This window comes from Idiotropiscis lumnitzeri, unplaced genomic scaffold (genome assembly GCF_059441095.1).
Source record: "Idiotropiscis lumnitzeri isolate Australia: NSW breed Sydney's pygmy pipehorse unplaced genomic scaffold, RoL_Ilum_1.0 HiC_scaffold_52, whole genome shotgun sequence".
In the NCBI taxonomy this organism is placed as follows: domain Eukaryota; kingdom Metazoa; phylum Chordata; class Actinopteri; order Syngnathiformes; family Syngnathidae; genus Idiotropiscis; species Idiotropiscis lumnitzeri.
This window is the reverse complement of record NW_028283590.1, coordinates 1,479,768-1,487,164: the sequence shown is the minus strand read 5'-3', so window position 1 is coordinate 1,487,164 and position 7,397 is coordinate 1,479,768.

Genomic DNA, 7,397 nt, shown 5'->3' with positions numbered 1-7,397 from the left:
CCTTTTTCGGCGGAACTCGACGATTCGCCGGCGCTCCAGTTTCCTGCCTGGGCGGTGGACGACGACCCGCCGTCGCTTCTCGTCTCTGTCACAGCGGCTCCCGACGAAGCGCCGCCGCTCCACGTTCCTGTCTCAGCGGGGTTGGAGGACCAGCCGCCGTGCCACGTTCCGGTCTCGGCGGGGTTCGAGGACCAGCCGCCGCTCCACGTTCCTGTCTCGGCGGGGTTCGAGGACCAGCCGCCGCTCCACGTTCCTGTCTCGGCGGGGTTGGAGGACCAGCCGCCGTGCCACGTTCCTGTCTCAGCGGGGTTGGAGGACCAGCCGCCGCCTGCCGCCCTTGCCTCGGCGGCATCCGACGAACCGCCACCACTCCACGTTCCTGTCCTGGCGGGGCTTGACAACCAGCCGCCGCTCCACTTTCCTGTCTCTGCAGGGTTCGAGGACCAGCCGCCATGCCACGTTCCTGTCTCGGCGGGGTTCGACGACCAGCCGCCGCTCCACGTTCCGGTCTCGGCGGGGTTCGAGGACCAGCCGCCGCTCCACGTTCCTGTCTCGGCGGGGTTCGAGGACCAGCCGCCGCTCCACGTTCCTGTCTCGGCGGGGTTCGAGGACCAGCCGCCGCTCCACGTTCCTGTCTCGGCGTGGTTCGACGACCAGCCGCCGCTCCGCGTTCCTGTCCCGGCGGGGTTCGACGACCAGCCGCCGCCGCCGCTCCACGTTCCTGTCTCGGCGGGGTTCGACGACCAGCCGCCGCCGCCGCTCCACGTTCCTGTCTCGGCGGGGTTCGACGACCAGCCGCCGCTCCATGTTCCGGTCTCGGCGGGGTTCGACGACCAGCCGCCGCACCAAGTGCCTGCCTCGACGGCGGTCGACGACCAGCCGCCGCACCAAGTGCCTGCCTCGACGGCGGTCGACGTCCCACCGCCACGTCTCGTCCCGGCTCCGGCGGGGTCCGGCGTTCCACCATGCCTCGTCTCCGTCTCGGCGGCGTCCGACGTCCCGCCATCACTCCAAGTTCCTGCCTCGGCTGCGCCCGCCTCAACGCCGGTCCAAGCTCCGTCCTCTGCAGCACCCAGCGTCCCGCCGCCGCCCCTCGTCTCAGCCCCATCAGCGGACTCAAGGTGGAGTTCGGGTCGTCCCGGACGTCCGCCTGAATGGCCCCATCGGGACGTATTGGTCTGGCCACCCGCACGGCCCCCTGAAGGGCCACGAAAGGACTCGCTGGTCTGGCCCCCCGGGCATCCGCCAGACCGGCCTCGATCACGGGTCGTTGACCCACCTCCCGACCCCTTCCGCCCACCCTTGTTTTTGGGACATGGTTTTTTCGTTTTTGTTATTCTTGGGGACGGCTGGAATCCGTCCCTTGAGGGGGGGTACTGTCATGATACGCGTCGGGCATGACAGCCTTTTGTTATTGTTTTCGTCACCTCCCTGCCATGTGTCTTTTGTTATTGTTTTCGTCACCTCCCTGCCATGTGCTTTGTGTTATTGTTTTCGTTCTCACCAGCCACGCACCTGTTCCCAGTTCACGATCACACACCTGCTCCCCATCTGCTCCCCTGATTACCGGACTATTTATACCTCCCATGCCCTCAACCCAGTGTCGGGTCATTATCCCGTTTGGCTCCCTGTTGCTGCGTCACGGACTGTCACGACCGCTCCTAGATCTCGTTCCTGCTCTGGTTCTCGTTTCCGTCCTCGTTCCGGCCCTTTATCCTTGTCCCAGTTAGTCGCGTCCTGTTTGCCCTTGTTGTTTGTATCCTGCCTCGCTGTTTGTCCTCGTTTGATCCCTTCAATAAATTCCCCTTAACATCATCCATTTCCCTGCCTCCTTGCCTATTGGGTCCACCTCCTCCTTGCCATAAGGCAATCCTGACACCTTCACCTGTAAATAAAACGTCCCGACCTGAAGACATCTTAATGTTATTATTTTGTTATACACACAGTGCCGCCAAGTGGAATCAAAAATTTGTTTTTATTTTAATTTTCACGTACTGCACGGTGCCCTTCTGACGAATCCGACTGAAAATTAGTCAGAAAAGACTCAAGACAATGATCTTACTCTCTGCCGAATTTTGTGACGTTTTGGCAAAAGGCGTGGCTATTACGGTGCTGAAAAGTCCGATTGTACTTTGTGACAACAAAAGCTCCGGCAACATGACTCAGATGATCCTATCTTCTCGAATTGTACACATTTGAGGATACTTCAGCCCTGAAGACATCTACCAACTTATTTTACATCGTAGTAGTAGCGCCACCAACTGGTAAAAGCTAATACAAGTTATTTTCTTGGATGTTTTTCTCCGTGCAACTCAACAAGGTCGCCCTCATATATGCTCGGATGACTGTTTCGGCCATGAGGATGTCACAATACGAAATTCGTCCTTTTTCGTGAAAAGTTGTGGGAGTGGCATTGCACTGTTCGGCAATAAAACAAAGCTGATTATTAGGTTCTAAATATGAACGACAACTCGTAAAACTTTACACACACATCAGGCCGAGCAAATTTATCAATATTTTATACGTTAGTTGTGCAGCTTTTTTGAAATGGCTCGCCATGGCCCTCGAGAAATGTTAAAAAAAGCAGCTCTGGTTGAGTGTTTCACCTCGCTTTTTGTAAATTTTATGGAGTACAGTGAACCCTCGGTTATCGCGGTTAATGGGGACCGAGACCACCCGCGAAAACTGAAAATCCGCGAAGTAGCGGCGCACCTTCAAAAATGCTTAAAAAAAATATACAATATATATAATAAATATATATATATATATATATACGGGGAGAGAGAGAGTGAAATTCATGTTATAACAAAAAAACCAAATTATTATTAAAACGTATTATTTTTTTATTCCCCAGCCATTCTTTTTGTATTTATTTAATTACTCCGACTTTTACCTGCTGGTACGCCGTCCGGTGTGCCCTGTGAAATGAAAGGTGGCATTCTTTATTTATTTATTCATTTATTCATTCATAACTGACAGCCTCGCGCTCCGCTCGTGCCCGGGCAGAAGAGGTGCTCCAATTTGGCTTAACTGTGACACACGCCCGCCCTCCTCCCCCGGAGCTTCCATTCGGTTAAACTTAGGGGCCGCTTGGCACCGCCCGTGCCCGGGGAAGGTGCTCCTCTTCGGCTTACTGTGACGTGAGCATGCCCTCCTCCTCCGGAGCTTCCATTCGGTTAAACTTAGGGGCCGCTTGGAACCGCCCGTGCCCGGGGAAGGTGCTCCTCTACGGCTTAACTGCCACGCACGCCGGCCGGAGCTCTGGTACGGTCCGAACCGCGCGAAACGTCGCCACCGATCGTGTCCGGGGGAACGTGCTCTTCTTCGTCCACTCTCCTCTTCGCCCACGCTCTTCTTCGGCGCACGCCGGCCGTCTAATCTCTCCAGCGACCCGTCGTGCCGCTCGGCGAAACTACAATGCCCCAGAATATTTTTTAGACCCGCGAAGCACTGAACCCGCGAAAGGTGAACCGCGAAGTAGCGAGGGTTCACTGTATGTATAAGACCAAGACCTACAAAAAAGTCTCTTGGAGCAATGAGCTAGGTTTTACAGGAAGTCGGCCATTTTGAATTTACTTAAAAGGGGGCGGGTCACCACAATGGACTTTGTGTAGAAATTATTATTGGGGCCCGAGCAGCGACCGCGGCGAGGTCCCTATTGTTTTTGTAGAAAACATTATTACTTTTATTATTATTATTATTATTATTATTAGGGCCTGAGCAGCGACCGCTGCGAAGTCCCTATTGTTTTTGTAGAAATTATTATTATTATTATTTTTCCGATTGTTCGATCGCATTTTTGACCCCCGAAACATGCACAAAAACTCACCAAACTTGGCAGTCTCATCGGGCATGGCGAAAAATTTGATATTTTAACGTCTAATATGAACAGGAAGTGAGTTATGAATTTTTGAAAGTCCGACTTTTGCCCTTTTTTGCATGTTTACAGGGGTCATTCTTTTGCACCCTGATCCTAAAGGCTTCATCTGATTGCCTTAAAATTCTGTCTGTAGCATCTGAAGACCTGGGACAAACACTGGGGCTAAGATTTTTTGTTTCCGAAATACTATATGACGGGGGCGGGGCTTCAAAGTTTTCACTTAAGATTTCCTTCGCCGCAATGGACAAAATGCTTAATAACTCTCCTGCACATGCTGCTAAATATCCAAAACTTCACATGTACATAAAGAGTCTGTACCTGAAGACATCTATAAGTTTATATTCAGTTATACACCTTGCGCCAATCAATATCATTTTTTACATTTTGACGTACTGCACGGTGCCCTTTTAACGAATCCGATTGAAAATTGGCTAGAAAAGACTCAAGACATTGATCTTACTCTATCCCTATTTTTGTGACTTTCCTTCAAAGGGCGTGGCTATTACGGTGCCGCAGAGTCTGATTATTCTCCGTGGCAACAAAAGTTCCTGCAAAATGATTCAGATGATCCATCTTCTGGAAATCTTTCACATTTGAGGATATTCAGGCCCTGAAGACGGCTGCCAACTTATTTTTGATCGCAGTGGTAGCGCCACCAACTGGTTAAAACAAATACAAATTATTTTCGTTGATGTTTTTCTCCGGGCAGGTGAACAAAATCTACCTTATATTTGCTCGGATGAGTGTTTAGGCCTTGAGCATGTCACAATACGAAAGTCTTTCGCCTTCTTCAGAGTGTCACATGATGGTGTCTTGTGACCCGTCTTTATCAGCTGATGTTCCATGAGGGCGTGACTTACCTGTCACAAGAATGAAGGCAAGTCACGCCCCCCGCTGTCCGTTCACTCCGCCAAAATGCTGCTCCAGGTGGTAGAGAGGATGAAGGCTCCCTTGTCTCTGTTCATGGTTTTTATGCCTCGCTTGCAGATCTCAATGGCCTCTCTGATCCAGCGCTGTTGTTTGTTCTCTTCGGTGCGGATGACCCTGCCCTTCTCCCGGTCCATGATGTGGTTTTCGCTTTTGCAGTGGTCAGTGATTGCTGATTTGTAATGTTCATGTTGTGCTTGTTCTTTTACTGCTCTGATTTTTCATTTTTTTGACAGGTAAGTCACACCCTCATGGAACATCAGCTGATAAAGACGGGTCTCAAGACACCATCATGCGACACTCTGAAGAAGGCGAAAGACTCGCCGAAACATGTCAGGTAAAAAATTAACCTAAAACATAATTGTCTGCTTTTAATGAATCAGTCAAATATCAATAATAAGAAGACAAAATGAACCTAATACAAATAAATGAATGCTTAATAACTCCCCTGCACATGCTCCTAAAAATCCAAACCTTCTGTCATGATACGCGTCGGGCATGACAGCCTTTTGTTATTGTTTTCGTCACCTCCCTGCCATGTGTCTTTTGTTATTGTTTTCGTCACCTCCCTGCCATGTGCTTTGTGTTATTGTTTTCGTTCTCACCAGCCACGCACCTGTTCCCAGTTCACGATCACACACCTGCTCCCCATCTGCTCCCCTGATTACCGGACTATTTATACCTCCCATGCCCTCAACCCAGTGTCGGGTCATTATCCCGTTTGGCTCCCTGTTGCTGCGTCACGGACTGTCACGACCGCTCCTAGATCTCGTTCCTGCTCTGGTTCTCGTTTCCGTCCTCGTTCCGGCCCTTTATCCTTGTCCCAGTTAGTCGCGTCCTGTTTGCCCTTGTTGTTTGTATCCTGCCTCGCTGTTTGTCCTCGTTTGATCCCTTCAATAAATTCCCCTTAACATCATCCATTTCCCTGCCTCCTCGCCTATTGGGTCCACCTCCTCCTTGCCATAAGGCAATCCTGACAGAATGACCCGACCCAGAAAAAAGGACCCAGCGAGGGGCTCGCGGCGGCGTCATGGACACCGCCGCACGGACCCCCCCCACCAACCCGCCGATCAGCTCAGCACCACGTCTGCCACGCTACCCGCTTACCCCGCTTACGAGGACGAGCTCGCAAGTGTCGTCTACATGCTGGACTCCCGCCGCACTGAGCTGAGTGCACAAATGGCCCAGATAGCGGAGCGGGTGGCCTCGATAGCGGCGAAGGGCGCCGCCGAGGCACCATCCCGGGAGACTCTCAAGGAGCTGACAGCCCAGATCGCGGCGCTGAAGGTCCAGACGGTGGAGAGCATGAGGCAGTCTCTCTCGCTGCAGGCCCAGCTGGCTGACAGAAAGCAGGCTGAAAGGGGTCACGCCTCCACGTCAGCTGCCGCAACCCATGTCGCCTCCACGCCAGCTGCAGCAGCCCATGCAGTCTCCCCGCCAGCTGCTGAGCCCTGCCACGGCTCCCCGCCAGCTGCTGAGTCCCTTCCCGGCTCCCCGCCAGCCGCAGCGCCCCTTCCCGGCTGCCCGCCAGCGGCTGAGTCCCTCCCCGGCTCCCCGCCAGCCGCAGCGTCCCTTCCCGGCTGCCCGCCAGCTGCTGAGTCCCTTCCCGGCTCCCCGCCAGCCGCAGCGTCCCTTCCCGGCTGCCCCCCAGCCGCAGCGTCCCATCCCGGCTCCTCGCCAGCTGCTGAACCCTGTTCCGGCTCCCCGGCAGCTGCCGAGCCCCTTCCCGGCTCCCCGCCAGCTGCCGAGCCCCTTCCCGGTTCCCCGCCAGCTGCCGAGCCCCGTCCCGGCGCTCTGCCAGCTGCTGAGCCCCGTCTCGGCTCCCCGCTAGCTGCTGAGCCCCGTTCCGGCGCCCCGCCAGCTGCCGAGCCCCTTCCCGGCTCCCCGCCAGCTGCCGAGCCCCGTTCCGGCTCCACGCCAGCGGATGAGTCAAGTGCCGGCTCCCCGCCAGCGGATGAGTCCTGTTCCGGCTCCTCCCCAGCTGTTGAGTCCCGTCCGGACTTCCTGCCAGCTGCTGAACCCCGTTCCGGCTCCCCGCCAGTTGATACGCCCCGTCCCGGCTCACCCCAAGCTGGGGGGGCCCGTTCTGGCCTCCTGAGAGCTGCTGACCCCCCCTCCGGCGCCTCGCCACCGCCACAAGTCCCTGTTCTGGCGGAGCACGTCCTGCGTCCGCCACCAGCCCCTGTTCCGGCGGAGCACGCCCTGCGTCCGCCACAAGTCCCTGTTCCGGCGGAGCACGCCCTGCGTCCGCCACCAGTCCCTGTTCCGGCGGAGCACGCCATGCGTCCGCCACAAGTCCCAGTTCTGGCGGAGCACGTTCGGCGTCCGCCACAAGTCCCTGGTCCGGCGGAGCACGCCCTGCGTCCGCCACCAGTCCCTGTTCCGGCGGAGCATGTCCTGCGTCCGCCACAAGTCCCTGTTCCGGCGGAGCACGTCCTGCGTCCGCCACAAGTCCCTATCCCGGCGGAGCACGTCCGGTGTCCGCCATCAGTCCCTGTTCCGGCGGAGCACGTCCTGCGTCCGCCACAAGTCCCTGTTCCGGCGGAGCACGCCCTGCGTCCGCCACCAGTCCCTGTTCCGGCGGAGCACG